Genomic DNA, 14,448 nt, shown 5'->3' on the forward strand with positions numbered 1-14,448 from the left:
GTAGGTGTTTGCAATCTTTAGATAAGCTATCTAGCTGATCTCCCGCTACCTGAAGTAGTCTCAGCTGCTACTTCTCCGCCATCTTGACTCCTCCCCGTGTTTCAATATTCTTAACATTACTCTAAATAAGGATTGCTTCTCAGAGAATCCCAGATTATTTCCAAAGGAAATGGATAGTTGTAGGTATGGCTAGTGTTCGATTGTGGAAAGAGTAAGGACAAGAAATCACAAGTACTGAGTTCCTGTAATGACTCTATTACTTGCAATTTTTGTAAACTTTGGCAAGTCATTTCACCTCTTGGACTTTGGTTTCCTATCTGTATAGTGGGTGGGGTGGCCCACGCAACTGTCAAGGTTGCTTTCATCTTAACATTTCTGTGATTCTATATACATGATCAAGTATTGGACTATTTTTGGAAATTAGATTAACCTTCTAGAATATCATTACTAATTATTTTCTAAATAAAATATCTTTGACAAGTTTAGACTATGTTTTCAAGTCTTCAATAGCCTCACACACATCTAAGTAAAATGATTACAACACAATTAAGTGCAAATATGGGGTATGGGAATAGTAAAATAAGTTGTGTGTGTGTGTGTGTGTGTGTGCGCGCGTGCGTGTGTGTGTGTGTGTGTGTGTGTGTTTACTCTTGGTTTCAAGCATAAAAACTCTGGCATCTCTCCAAAAAGCATCCATTTGCTTTTTACCTAATGGCAAGGACATTTTCATCCAAGCTGCATTTTTCATGCCTTCCCTCCCAAAGACAGGAAGCAGCAGCCAGCTCAGTGGCTCTAACCTCTGATGGCCAGCACCGTAGTTTGTGATCACGGGCAGCAGAAAACAAAGGCTGCAGAAGCTCCGGGAGATGTCATTTCTGACACATGGTGCCCTGCTGTGCCCAGAGCTTGCCCTGGCTGACAAAATCCTTCTAGGTGCCCTCAGTTAGGAAGGAAAAAGCTGCATCTGGGAAGCAGTCTGTGTTTTCAAGGCCCCTTCAGGGACCCTGAGGTGGTGGGGCTGGGACAAGGCTGGAGACAGAAACTTTCTAAGGAACAAGGGGTAAACAAGAAACCTTTTTTTTTTTTTTTTTAATTCTTGCGTGTGGGCTTAGTGTTTGGAATGGTTTCAACACTTTCAAAATAAGATTCCTGTGTTTTCCATGCCAGAGCTTTTAAACGTTTTAAGCAAAAGTGCATATGATTATGAGATTGGGCTCATCATGTTTAGAGGATTAAGTAATGCAGCACTATCAAAGAATGAAAAATAATCCTAAAACAAGCCAAACCAAAACTGTAGGCTGTTCTATTCTTTTCTGTCTAATCTCCTCATCCCTCATCCTTTCCACTTCTGATTAAAGACATTTCCAATGAAAACAAATAACAACAAGAAAAAAGGTCTTGCTTGATCATGTTAGTTCCTCAAACTTTCTTCAACACTCTGCCTGGTCTGTGACTTTCTAACATATTCTAGTAAATTCTTAGTATTTTTCCGTTTCCCTCTCCTAACAATCTCTCCCTTTTTGAAAATAATTCCTGATGACAGCAGCTCTGGTAGGATGCTGGCTAGACTGCTGAATTCAATTTCCAGGCTTTCTAGAACAAGGTACAAAACACTCAGGGATATAGAATTACAGGCAAGAGAATCTAAATGTTTATCATTTTAAAACATAGGACACAGATATTTACTGCTTATTGTTCAAAGATCCACCTACACAGTTGATTAAAATCATTTTGCTTGACTCTCTAAAAGAGGGGAAGAATGATTTCAAATTTCATTGAATCATCACCACTTTTGGTCAAATGTACATAGAAGCTTTTCATTTTGTTTCTTTGTGTCTATTACCAGTTAAACAAAACTGTAACATGGTTTAAGACAATCTCACAGAGCCATGTTAGTGGGCAGAAAGAACTGGCAGGCAGACTTCCGGGTCACGTATGATGTCTTAAAGAAAAGCATCCAAATGATATCTCTGGCTGATCAGTTGTATTTTTTTTTTTTTTTAGCACCCTGATGGTCACTGCAGAGAACTACTTTTAATAGCATGACAAGATACAATAGAGACAAAATGTACCCTCTGGAATACATTGTAATATTCTTCACAAATATTCAGAACCTTTACCTATAAGACAATCAAACATTCCTACACTGTTAAACTCAGGCATGGCTGTGTGAGTTACTTTGGCCCATAAAATGTGAGCAGAATTGACATGTGTATGGACAGAAACTTTAAAAGCCAGAACAAGGTTCTCCAGTTTCTTTTTTTGCTCCCTCTGGCAACAAGTATCTGGAAGGCTCCAACAGCCTGGATCAGTGAGAAAAGATGAACAGAACCCCCCTGCAGAATTACAATAGACGTAAAATATGAGTGACTAATAAACATTGTTCTTTTAAGCTGCTACTATTTGGGGGTTGTTTGTTAGTAGAACTTAATCTAGTCTGTCAAGACTGATACATCATCCCTGCCCTTGAGACTTTTAACTAATATAGTAGGAAGAAAATATACACATAAAGACATTTGCATAAATAATACATACAAAAATGCTTAAAGGTACACATTCAAATCCTACAGTATAGGGATGCAGGTGAAATTTTTATTAAAGGAGGAAGGATAAAGAAAGCAACATGTACACAGAGAAAAAATTTCTAGGTGACATACAGCCAAGTTGAGCTATTTCAAAATACCCTGAAAATGAAGCTTGAAAAAAGTTTTGAAGATGAAAGATAAGTGATCCAGGGGAGAGGCTGCTCCAAGGAGGTGAGATTTTGTAGGAATTACAGTAAGAACTTCAAGAACTTTCTTACCACGTTACTGTGTTCCCATTCCTCCATCCCACAGTCCTTTAGATCTCCATAGATCTAAAGATCTCCATAGATCCTTTCTTTCCTCTCTCACAAGTGGCCATTCCTATTCAAATTACTATAGGGGCTAAGGGCAAGAGGCCCTAAGATATGCCATGTTGGAATGGACATTATTTTGAGTTGAAAACAATTGAGGACCAGAAGATGTAGGAAGAAATTTTGGAAATTTCCCCACCACACACACCAACTGCCTCAAAGAATTTAGATAGAGAACCTGCTCCAGGAAAACAAGTCTCACTGTGGATAATTACATTATAATATCAACTATGTATAGTAGATAGGGAGGAAACTAGCAAGACCTGTTTAATCAAATTCCTCTCTATGTCTCATTATTTCTGAAAGACCCATCAAATATTTGTTTACCAAACATTTACTCTTTTTTCATTTTCCTGTGCATTACTTCTCTTCCCTTTGAAGTTCCAGACCACTGCCTCCTTCTCCTCAGTTCAGGATGACCTATATATCTCATTTTGCCTGTGTCTGGAATCTGATGTCTGTGTGGGTTCCTCAGACATATGAAATTAAGTTTGATCTTCTCCTGTTAAACTAAGGCCTATTTAATTCTTAGTCCAACTGGAAGAACCTCAAGGATAAAGGAAATTTTTTTCCTCCTCAACACTGCACACCTTTGTTGAATTTCATCGAGATTGCTGTCCTATAAAAATAAGTAAATCTTATGCATACTTAAGGAAAGGTGTTTATCCAATTAGCAAAGTTGTGCATCCCTTGGCATACCTTAAAGCACAGAGGATAACATCTAAAGGTGAATCTCATCATCAAAGGAAAGAGGGAATACTGCTGATCTACTTGATGGTTGCACTTTGGGGGCTGGCTTTTGCACTTTAATGCTGGAAGTTTCTCTTCCTGTGTTGTTATATCACATTTCCTCATCTATATTCCAGAAACTTTCATTTCAGTCTATTATTTCCTTCAGCCCTAATTTATTTTCTCACTTTTAAATTCACCATTAAAATGAAAAGCAAAGGCACGCATATTTGCCAGGCAATTTCTCTGAGGTTCTTACAGCCCTAATTATGATATGAAAACATGATTTCCAACTTTGCAGATGATGCTAAATTGAGAGAGAATAAAAACAAATGAGGAATAATTAGGTGGTGCAGCCAGATATAAAAGGATTTACATCATTTGTGTTTCTGGACTAATAGATGGCAAATGCAGGGCTGCACAGATAAATGGAAGATAATTAGCCCCCGCAAAGTATCAGAAATGGGGATCTCTGCTAAATAGGAAGGTGCTGACGAAAAGTAGTGTGAGTGAGGAGAAACACAGTGGGATGTGGGGGTCAGCGAGGGTGATTACAGCCTGGGGATGATTGCATCATGGAAAAACTCCAGAGATCTGGTACATTCTCTAGCTACCCTTCTGATTTTCATCCCTCCCTCCCTCTCTCTCTCTCATGCAGAGGCATTCTGTTGTTAACAATGTTTCTTTAGAGCCTTACATAGAGTCTGGCTCTGTGCAGTATTTGCATTGCAGGCAGCAAGCAGGCTCTACAAGAAGACAGTTAACTTTAGAGGAAGAACATCTTCTTTAAGCAGGGAATTTTACCCGAAATAAGTGATTTCCTGTTGCTTTAAACTTCTCTGATGCTCAATCTATAGTTGGTAGGCCATTTTTATTCTTAAAATATAAAACATGTCATTGCAATAAAATGAAATACTGGAGATACGTTCCTCCTTTCCTTCTGTTACTATCTAAATAGCTTCCTACTTCAGGAAGATAGCTGTTTCTCATAACCTAGCTCCCATACACTCAGCTAAAAGTCCTCATGGGTACAGAATTAATCTCTTCCAATTTCTTTCTGCTCTCTTCCCAAGAGTTTCTATAAACCACTGAGAGAGTGACTCATTTTGAGTATCTCTATGCCCATCTATCCCCAGTCCCTAGTCAGGGTTTAATTTCTTTTTCCTTCTGTGATTATTTTCATATCTCTACTACTGCCTCAGTAGAGCAACTGAGTTTGGTTCAGTTTGGTTCCTTTAGGATAGGTTTCTATCACAACCAACTGAACTAGCCCAGTCTCCTTTTGTCCCCCCCTACATCCAGCTAATTCTGAAGCTCTTCAAAGCTTTTTGCTTTCTCCTTGCCAGTGTCACTGCTGGTACTCTCACCACCCACACAACTACTGCTCCTATTCTTTCTCAGAGATGGTAAAACATTGTGTCCACTTACTTTTCATTATTTTTGTAGAATTTCAGAAAATACACAGACACACGCATGCGTCACTGACCCCAGTTATACCAGCACCCCAACCCAAAACAATAATTCCAGGGCATACACTGGAATGCTGTAACCCCTAACCACACTCAGCCCCTCAGGTTGTTGTTAAAACAAGGTAAGGTTTATGCTGTAAAAATTCTCTTGTGTATTTCTGTGGAGGAGGAGAGCTAACACAAGCAGTTCAGTTCTCAGCATAGAAAAGCAAAGCAAATATATCTCCTCTCAAATTTGTAGCACATAGATATGGGGGCTGTACTGGGTCTAACGTAGACTTAAGGTTACTAATTAGTAGATTCTTTTCAGATACTAAAGCATGGGCCAATTTTTCTACTCACCCAAAGTGCACAGCCTTTCAGCAAGAGGGAACATGCCCTTCTCACCTATAGTCATTCATGGCATGTAGTCCCAGGGTCCCTAGACATGGGCTGATAACCAGAGGACTTACACCTGAAACAGATCAGTATCTCCAGATTCCTGGCATGGTGCTTGCATTAGAATTGTTTGAGGATGATTCTTATCTCTCCAAGTCATTTGTAAGGTCCTAGAAGGCAGAATCTTGTCTTATATATTAAATAAGCCTGCCTGCTCTTAACTCAAATTCTTAATGATAGTTACTATCAAGAACATCAGGCTCAAAAGTGCTGGGTTGCCACTCTACTAAGAGGATGTGTCTTGTTTTACTTCCTTTTCTACTGTTTTTTATCATGACAATTTAAAAACATACACAAGAGTGTAATAAATATCTCAACTCCCACATACCCATGATCCAACTTTAATATTCAGGAACAATTTGCCAATCCTGTCTCATCTATACCCTCTATTCCCTCTTCTACTTGAATGCTGTGTAGCAACTTGAACATATCAGATGTATGCCTAACTATAGTTTTTTTAAATTAGGTTTCAACAAAATAATTAAGATAACTTACATATAAGAAAATTCATCCATTTTAATAAGAGTATCTTAAAACATATCCTCAAATATGACTAAAACTCAACTAAAATTAACAATAATTTCTAAAAGTCATCTAATATCTAATATTCCATATTCAAATCCCCACAATTGTCTCCAGACATTTTTTACAGCTGATTTGTTCAAAGGAAGAGCTCAACATGGTCCACATACCGTACTTGGTTTTTATGTCTCTTAAGTTTCTTTTATAACAATTCCTCCATTTCTTTTTTTTTTTTCTCTATGAAGGGAATTTATTAAAGAAGTCTGGTCATTTTTTCCCTGTAAATTTAACTGTGCTCTGGATTTGGTAGATTCTATCAACCAAGTACCATTTAACATGTTCTTCTAGCCTTTGTATTTCCTGCAAACTAGAAGTCAGATGTATGGGCATGATTAAATTTTGTCACCTCCCTCTACCTTTTTGTGGTCAAGAGTTTCAAGAGTGCTGTATTATTTCCTGTTATATCCCTTCAGGCATCACATGAAGACAGACTGCCCACTTTTAGTGATGCTAATATTGATCAGTGCGTTCAGGTGTTTTCAGTATCATCTATCAATTTTAATTTCCACATCTACCTTTCACTTAATATTTTTAGCAGCTTTACATTATTGCTGCCTAAATCTACCACTTTATTAGAGATTGTACAGTCATAATTTTCTAATACTGCCATTCCTTGTGAATTTATTTAGTCAGAGTTCTTCTAAAAAGTTTTTCCCTATAAGCTATTTTACTGTATTTACTAATTTCCAGAATAAAAAGTTGATTCTCTACTAAAGTCCAAAGGAGCTAAACTAATTTTAGTATTATCATTCATTTTCTCCTATTCGTGTGTCCATTGCACTTTGTAGTCCTATAATGGTCAAATTATTTCAACTTTGATGGCAGGATTTCCCTTATGTTGGCTTATGTGTTCCTTTAGTAGGACCCTAACAGATACTGCTTCTTAGATTTTCTGGCATTAGATGTTCCAAGTTCATCTTGTACATTGCCTGCCTCAGATCTAAAATCACCCATTTCTCTAAGGAACTCTGGTTAATTAACAGGATTTGGTATTTAAAGATGACAATTTTGCTGCTGTGGATAATCATTACTTCTCTGCTCTCTTCTGAGAATTGAGGCTGGAAATTTGTAATTTTTAGAACAAGAAACCTAAGTCCTTAGTTCATACTGATATTTCAAATTCACATGTAAGATTACAGGGATTGTATTTAAATCCTATGATTATATGGTTTTATCTCTCTTGTGTTATGAAGAAAATTTTGGTCCCTAGTGACAATTATATAATATTTTGCATGCACTCTCTCTCTCTTTCTCTCAATATAGATTCAAAATTACAATACCCATATTATTTCTAATGATCAGATTTCTGAATGAAGTTTATTGTTTATTTTTAGTTCTTTTTGTCCACTGAGCATATGCTACCAGGGATGTATTATCAAAATACTATGTTTTAAAGTCACCTAAAATAATTCTTCCTTATGTGTTTATGGTGTGATTTGATATATATGTTTAAAATTTTAAGAATTTTTATGTTTAATTCTAAAATATAAACTACTTGTGTATTTGTAATTTCCAAATTAGTTTCAGAGGAATACAGAATCGATCTTTATCCATTCCAATCTGTACCCTGCCATTTCTCTTACAGGTAGTCATTTTTATTAACTGGTTTACTTTTCCATTGTTTCTTTTTAAAAATAAAATAACAGACATGTTTGAATGAAATATCTGGACCATTCTGCTTCCTGCATTTAACAGTATGTCCTAAGCAGACCACTCCGCAGGATATACAGGTCTTCCTCTTGCCTTTTACAGCTATATAGTACTCTTTTGGGCAGATGCCCTATAGTTTATTCACTCAGTTACCTCCTGATAAACATTGGCTTATTTCAAATACCCTTTTATTATCAATAGTGTTATAATTAATAGCAGTTACATGGATCATTTTATGTTCTGCCACTTCTGCCTTGAGATAGATTCCTAGGAGTGTAGTTGCTGTCAAAAGGTAAATGCATATGAAATTTTGTTAGACAGTGTGAAATTACTATGTGCATTCTTAGGTAACTCATCTCTGTGTGCCTGGTACTTCATTTGCAAAATAGAAATAGTACCTCCTTCCAAAATATCGTGAGGATTAAACAGACAATGGAAATCAAAGTACCCTGAAACAATTGCATAGCAATAGGCAGATTTACGTGATTACTATTAACAAGTAACATTTTATTGGTAGAGGGGACTCATGTAGCCACACAAACATCTTAACATCATATCCATGAGTCTCAGAATGAAGTGGGGAATCGTCCTAGACATAGGAAGCAAGACACAAAAAATTTAGATATATGTAAATATGATGGAACCATGATAGATCAATTATGTCCCCAGGTGTGGAGATGTTGCAGAAGACAATAATGGAGCTGAATTCGGAAGGAGACAAGCAGTTTACTAGATGGGCATAACAAGACACCACACCACTATAGGTGGAGAGACTGTATCAGCAACATAGGAGTGAAATATTCATTGAAGCCTAAGAATTCTAGCACACAGAATCTTAGAAAGCATGTGGAGGAATTGTACAAGGAGATGTTAGAGAAATAAGTCAGAGCCAGAATATAAAGAGTATGCATGTCATGCAAAGGAGTTTTCACTTTACTACACATACTGTGTGTGCGTTGGATGTGCTTGACATGAAAATTTTCTCAAATCCCAAACTTTTTATATATTCTTCACAAAAATACAGGTCAGTAACTGATTATTATTAAACACTACATATTATATATGATATTCAGTACTATGCATAAAGAGTGCCTTTTGAAAGAATTGTTCCAATGGCTAACTGCGTTAAAAAAATTCTCATTGGGAAGATTTGTGCGAAGATGGCAGAGGAGAATCCTAAGTTCTTCTTGTCCCATGGACATACCTAGATAACAGCTACATCAGTGCAGCTGACCCAGAAAAGAACCTAGAGACTGACAGAATGGATTTTCCATAGTCATAGAGAGGAGACCATATCCAAAAGGGCAGGAGGGGCAAAGACGTGGCCAGGAACTGAACTCTCAGAGAGACTAACCCCACACTGGAGGGACACCATAAGTATTAAGGGAGAGGACTGGACTCCACACCAAGCACCCCAGACATGGGGGAACTGCACCGAGGAGACAAATTCCCATAACATTTGGCTTTGAAAAGCAGCCGCACTTAAATTCTACTTTAAAAATCAATCACTAGAGGGGCGCCTGGGTAGCTCAGTCAGTTAAGCATCTGCCTTCAGCTCAGGTCATGATCCCAATGTCCTGGGATCGAGTCCCACATTGGGTTCCCTGCTCAGTGGGGATTCTGCTTCTCCCTCTTCCTTTGCCCCTCCCCACCATTCATATCCTCTCTCTCTCAAATAAATAAATAAAACCTTCTTAATAATTAAAAAAAAATGAACCACAAGAAAACATCTGGGAAGAACATAAATATATGGAGGCAAAATGACATGCTACTAAACAATGACAGGGTCAACCAAGAAATCAAAGAGGAAATAAAAAAATACAAGGAGACAAATGAAAATGAAAACACAAAGGTCCAAAATCTTTGGGATGAAGCAAAACTTGTTCTAAGAAGGGAGATTACAGCAATACAGGTCTACCTCAAGAATTGTGAAAAACCTCATATAAACAATTGAACCTTACACCTAAAGAAGCTAAAAAAGAAAAGAATAAAGCCCAAAGCCAGTAGAAGGAAATAAAGATTAGAGCAGAAATAAATCAAATAGAAATGAATATATCAATGAAACCAGGATGCAGTTCTTTGAAAAGATCAACAAAATTGACAAACCTTTAACCAAATGCATCAAAAAAAAAAAAAGAGGAGAGTAAAAGGTGATTGTTAACTTCAATGCATCCCTCAAAGTAGAAAAACTATAGTGTTCTACACCAGCATCTCTCAGCTTCGAAAATACCATATCAGATAGGCTCAGGAGTACTGGAAAGGCATATTAGTCTACCTATAACCAATGATATATGGGACAAAGATGGAAGACAGAACTAACATGGCAGTGACTTCTACAAACAGAAGAAAGGTATTGAGTAATCTGTAATAGGTAGACACTGAAAATTCTTTCAGTGAAAGAAAAAAAAAAGAGAGAGAGAAACAGTCCACTAGGAAGAGTGGAGCAGATGATTTTCCAAAGGGAAAGGAAGATATTTTTTCAGATTTGATATGATTAGGCCTGTTGCTGCTGATAGCTGTTCATGACTTGTGACCTTGAGCAAGTCATTTAATTTTTCGGTCTTAATCCTTCATGTTTGTAAAATAAGAAGTTTGGGTTAAGTGGTCTGTAGTGCTTCTTCCAGCTGTAACATCCAGTCGTAACTAATTTAAAAATAGTTTTAAATATTTGCTTAGGCTTTGTATTATTTTCTCTGATGATATACTATGTGTGAAAAACAAAGGTCTTATGACTGTCTTAGGGAAAAACCACAGGAAAATACTGACTCGGTAGTGAAATGGGTCATAATGTTTGAGGTTTCACATGAGATCTTTTATTTAGTCATGTTGTAAAAGCATATTTTTATATCTGATAACCAGAAATGTCATAAAAACAGTGTCTGTTGGAAAATAATCCCACTCAGCTTTTTAAAATTTTTCTCTCTCAAGTTAAAACCCATTCAAATAATTACCTGCATATTACTCCTATCCTTCCTACTTTAATGTCTTTCTCGTGAAGTGCTGTAAAGAGAATTTTATGGCAGCAACTGATTCATCTGACCTTGTAATTATGTGGCTTATAGCATTCTTTCTAAAACTGTAATTATTTCTTACTAAGAGTAACTTGTTCTGCAAGCTTTATTCTTTTAGTAAAACTCTGATACACACACAACCATAAAAAAGGAGAGAGAAGACTCAAATACATAAAATCAGAAGTGAAGCAGGAGAAATAAACACTGACATCACAGAACTACAAAGGATTATAAGAGAATAGTATGAGGAATTATATGCCACAAATTGAACAACGTAGAAGAAATGGATAAATTCCTAGAAACACATACACTTCCATAAGTGAATCAGAAAGGGGTGCCTGGGTGGCTCAGTCATTTGAATGTCTGACTCTTGATTTCAGCTCAGGTCATGATCTCGGGGTCCTGGGATCAAGCCGCCTTTGGGCTCCATGTTCAGTGGGGATTCTGCTTGAGGATTCTCTTACTCCTTCTCCCTCTGCCCCTTCCCTGCTCTCTCAAATAAATAAATAAATCTTTTAAAAAAAGTGAATCAGGAAGAAATAGAAAATTCAAATGGACTGATTATTAGCAATAAAATGGAATCAGTAACTGAAAAACTCCCAACAAACAAAAGTCCAGGACCAGTTGGACTTAAAGAGGATTTCTATCCAAGATTTAAAGAAGAGTTAATACCTATTCTAATACCAATTCTTCTCAAACTATTCAAAAAAAAAAAATAGAAGAGGAGGGAAAACTTCCCAATTCATTCTAAAGGCCAGCATTATCCTGATACCAACACTAGATAAAGACACTACAAAAAAAAAGAAAACATCAGGCCATTGTTTCTGATGAACATATATTTAAAAATCCTAAACAAAGCATTAGCAAACTGAAACCAATAATACATAAAGAAAAAATCATTCACTATCATCAAGTGGAATTTATTCTAGGGATGAAAGTGTGGTTCACTATTTGCAAATCAATCAATGGGATACAGCACATTAACAAGAGAAAAGATATAAACCATGTGAACATCCCAACAGATACAGAAAGAGGATGTGACAAAGTACAACATCCATTCATGATAAAAATCCTCAACAAAGTAGGGTTAGAGGAAATAGACCTGAACATAATAAAGGCCATATAAAAATCCATAGCTAACATCATACTCAATAATGAAAAAACTGAGAACTTGTCCTCTAACATCAGGAACAACAAGACAAGGATGTCCACTCTCACCACTTTTATTCAACGTAGTACTGCAAGTCTTAACTGCAACAATCAAACAAGAAGAAGAAACAAGAGGCATCTGAATTGGTAATGAAGAAGTAAAACTTTCACTATTTGCAGATAACATGATACTCTATATAGAAAATGCAGAAGACTCCACCAAAAAAACTACTAGAACTGATAAATGAATTCAGTAAGGTCCCAGGATACAAAACCAATATACAGAAATCTGTTGCATTTCTATACACTAATAATGAAATAGCAGAAAGAGAAATTAAGGAATCAATCCCATTTCCAAATGCATGCAAAATAATAAGATACACAAGGGTGAACCTAACCAAAGAGGTGAAAGACCTATACTCTGAAAACACTGATGAAAGAAATTGGAGATGACACAAACAAATGAAAAGATATTCCATGATCATGGATTGTGATAACAAACGTTGTTAAAATGTCCAAACCACAGATAGCAATCTAGAAACTTAATACAATCCCTATCAAAGTATCAATGCAATTTTCACAGAACTGGAACAAATAATCCTAAAATTTGTGTGGAACCACAAAAGACCCTGAATAGCCAAAGCAATCTTGAAAAAGAAGAAAAAATCTGGATTTGTTATAATTTCAGATTCAAATTTTACTACAAAACTGTAATCATCACAACAGAATCATACTAGCACAAAACAGACAAATAGATCAATGGAATAGAATAGAGAACCCAGAAATATATATGCACTACTATGGTTAATTAATCTACAAAGGAGGCAAGAATATACAATAGGGGAAAGGGCTGTTGCTTCAACAAATGGTGCTGGGAAAACCGGACCACTTTCTTATATTATATACGAAAATAAACTCAAAATGGACCAAGGGCCTAAAGATTAGACCTGAGATCATAAAATTCTTAAAAGAAAACATAGGCAGTAAATTCTCTAACATCAGCTGTAGAGACATTTTTCTAGGTATATCTCCTCAGGCAAGGAAAACAAAAGCAAAATTAAACTATTGGGACTACATCAAAATTTAAAAATATATGCAAAGTAGAGGAAACCATCAAAAAAGCAAAAAGGTTACTTACTGAATGAGAGAAGATATCTGCAAATGACATGTCCAACGAGTTCATTTCCAAAATATATAAAGAACTTACACAACTCAATACCAAGAAAAAACAAATAATCCAATTAAAAAAGAGGCAGAGGACCTGAATAGACATTTTTCCAAAAAAGATATACAGATGGCCAACAGATATATGAAAATATGCTCAACATCAGTAATCATGAGGGAAAAGCAAATTAAAAGCACAATGAGATATGATACACCTCTCAGAATACCTAAAGCCAAAAAGACAAGAAACAACAAGTGTTGGCAAGGATGTACGAAAAAAAGAACCCTGGCATACTGCTACTGGGAATGCAAATTGGTGCAGCCACTGTAGGGAATGGGGTAGAGGTTTCTCAAAAATTAAAAACAGAATCACCATATGACCCAGTAGTTCCACTACTAGGTATTTACCCAAAGAAAACAAAAAGAGTAATTTGAAAAGACATATGCACTCCTTATTGCAGTGTTATTTTCACTACCCAGTACATGGAGGCAACCCAAGTGCCCATCCACAGACAAAAGGATAAGGAAGATATGGCATACATACACACAGCAGAATATTACTCAGCCATCAAAAAGGGTAAAATCTTGCCATTTGTGACAACACAGATGGGTATAATGCAAAATGAAATAAGGCAGTCAGAGAAAGACAAATATCATATGATTTCACTCATCATGGAATTTAAAAAAGCAGACAAAGAAGAGAGAAAAACAAAACACACTCTTAGCTACTAAGAACAAACTGGTGATTGCCAGAGGGGTGGCAAGTGGGGAGATGGGTGAAACAGATAAAAGGGATTAACAGTACACTTACATGAGAGCACAGAGAACAAGGAGAAATGTACAGAATTGTTGAACTATTATACTGTACCCCTGAAACCAATATAACACTACATGTTAACTTTACCAGAATAAAATACTTAAAAGAAGAAAAGAAGATAATTCTTAGATTACCAAGTCACAGTTTGTCTTTGGTGACACTTCCTAAACAGAGGGATAAAACAGAACTGCATCCCCCTTTCTTCCTCTTGCGCTTCAGGACAGTCAACAAATGTAGGGTAGTTGCCCACCAATTCTATTACCATGTATGTAGCTAAGCCATCTTACAGGTGCATAAGGATTTCCAGAAAATCAACTGGGAGTAATGGAGGAACATGACTGAGAGTATAGCCCAGAAAAGATGAATCCACTTTCCTACAAGCTCCCCTGCATTCTCTTTCTGAGGTATTCTCCATCTGCTGCCAAAAGCCTGACTATGTGACCATACAGGGAAATTAGGGAACTATGTGCTGGCAGCTGAGATCTCAGGATATACTAGGTGTGTTAAAGTCTTACATCGTTAGTTTTTAGAGTGAAATAGATC

The sequence above is a fragment of the Enhydra lutris genome, unplaced genomic scaffold, assembly GCF_002288905.1.
Source record: "Enhydra lutris kenyoni isolate GAN:26980312 unplaced genomic scaffold, ASM228890v2 scaffoldscaffold23, whole genome shotgun sequence".
NCBI lineage: Eukaryota > Metazoa > Chordata > Mammalia > Carnivora > Mustelidae > Enhydra > Enhydra lutris.